Here is a 2,347-nt window from a genome sequence, read left to right as displayed (position 1 = left end):
CAACGGGAAAACGGAAGCCTCACTGAACGCTAAGCGTTTCAGGCTAAACAACAAAAAGAAGAAAACCTCACCGACTCTGATTAAAAGGTTTTGCCTTAACTTAAAACTCGCGATAATTCCAAAAGAAGTGATAAAGAGTACTTGAAACATACGATAATAAAAAAAAATTATACGAAAATATTAAAAGTAGGTATGACCACAAAAGATTACCAAAAGAAAAAAAGCTATCGACTTAGGAAAAGGAGAAAGCAAAATATTGCTAAACAAAGTAAGACACAATTAAATTGATATCTCATCCTAAACCTAAAAAATGGTACAGGGGTGGGTACGTAATCACAAAGCTTATACGTTGACAATGGATAATTAACATCGGTTTATTCAAAAGTTAGGAAAAGTTAATTAATATACGTCACATGGGAATTAAAGAAGGAGTAATACAATAAAATCGTTAAAGCACATTTTTAGTTCCAACATTAATTACCCAAAAGTACTCTGAGTTCAACTTAAAGGATTCCCAGAAATGAGTTCCAATGGGTTTACTAAAATGACAATAAAGGAATTCTAGAAGGAGTCCGAAAAAGGCTTCTTAGAAATATAATTAGGGTTTTACAAACAAACACAGCTTAGAGGTTCCTAAGTTGAAAGGGGGAATTGAGAAAATCTTAAATCAAATATAAAGAGGTTAACACCAGAATGTCCGAAATTGTAGAGGAAACAACGACATATTAAATAAAATTACGGTATATAAAATTGTGGGGATTCCTATCGCATTCAACACAAATGTGGGTATATAAAGTCAGGAAACCAACATCTTGTTAAAAATAAATATCAGAGTATGGAGGTGCGGATCAAGAGTATTTAAAATGAAATTACGGTCCATAATTTTCTGTGGATCAAGTATATTTCAAATGAAATCACGGTAAATAATATTGTGGGAATCAGGAATATTTTCAACGAAATTACGGCTAATGATATTATGGGAATTATAAATGTTTCAAATAAAATTACGATATACGATGTTGTGGGGATCAAAAATATTTCAACTAAAATTACGGTAATTAATATAGTGGAGATCAGGAATATTTCCAACGAAATTACGGCAAATGATATTAAGGGGATCAATAACATTTCAGATAAAATTACGGTATACTATCTTGTGGGGATCAAGTAAATTACTCATAAAATTACAGTAAATATTATTGTGGGGTTCAGAAATATTTCAAATTACGATCCTTAAACAACTGACATTTTTCGGCACTAAATAAGATATAGGGTAATTGGCAACATTGTAATTTTTGTATCCCTAATTCAGAAGCATGGCGCTAGATAAAATATAGAGGAATGGGCAACATTGTAATTTTTGGATCCATATTGTAAATTTAAGATTTCTAAGATAGTAAATTTATAGTCACTGAGTTAACAAAATAATTTCCGGCAGTTTTTGGCACGACATAAAATATAGGGGTTGGGCGACATTGTGATTGTTGCACCCCTCATTCACAATCATGGCACTAACGATTTATATGAAAAGGATCCCTCATTCAGAATCATGACTAAACCATTTATGATAAAAGTAAGCAGGCCATATCTTAAGTCTGGTGTCGGGAAACAGCAACACGTGTTCTCACGATGAGTGTACAGGCGCCAAAAGTGCGATTTTGGCGCTTAACTGCAGTTAACTTACTGCCTCGATCCATCCTCACCAGGCACGTGTCTTGGATCTCAGATAATCAAAAGAAATAATCCGCTCTATTCTTTATAAGTAGACTCAGCTATTCTACTCTGGATGTCAGAATGATTAGCGATAAACGATATCCAGAAGTTTACGTGGGGATTTGTGACGCAAAGATCTGCAGAAGGCGATGGTGGCGGTGCATTTATTCGATCATTTGCGGCGATAATGTGACTCTACGAGGCTCTCACTCGAGACTTCGGAATTAAGAAATTTAAGAAAATACAACAAAAATTAACAGCCCATTCTTCAACTTGGTGATACAAAAAAGCACAATAGACTACTAAAACAGTACAGTAATATATCAATTAAAACAATAATAGCTTAAAAAGAAAACAAAACAGAGTGTCGAATTTTATGACTCTTCGTGTGAGCACGAGAGCTTTAAATAAGGAAAATTTTACGTCAACTGGATTTTGTGACTTGCAGAAAATCTGCAGCGTCACAACTCCCCTCTCCTTGGGGAGGACCAAACAGGTTGTAAACCAAAAGGGAGACAAGACAAAATTGTATTCTTTAAAATGAGTATCAATAGCTGGAACCACAATGCCTCATTTCAACTCATTTTAAAGAATACAATTTTGTCTTGTCTCCCTTTTAGTTTACAACCTGTTT

This window comes from Belonocnema kinseyi, chromosome 5 (assembly GCF_010883055.1).
Source record: "Belonocnema kinseyi isolate 2016_QV_RU_SX_M_011 chromosome 5, B_treatae_v1, whole genome shotgun sequence".
Classification (NCBI taxonomy): domain Eukaryota; kingdom Metazoa; phylum Arthropoda; class Insecta; order Hymenoptera; family Cynipidae; genus Belonocnema; species Belonocnema kinseyi.
Note: the sequence above shows the minus strand (reverse complement) of the source record.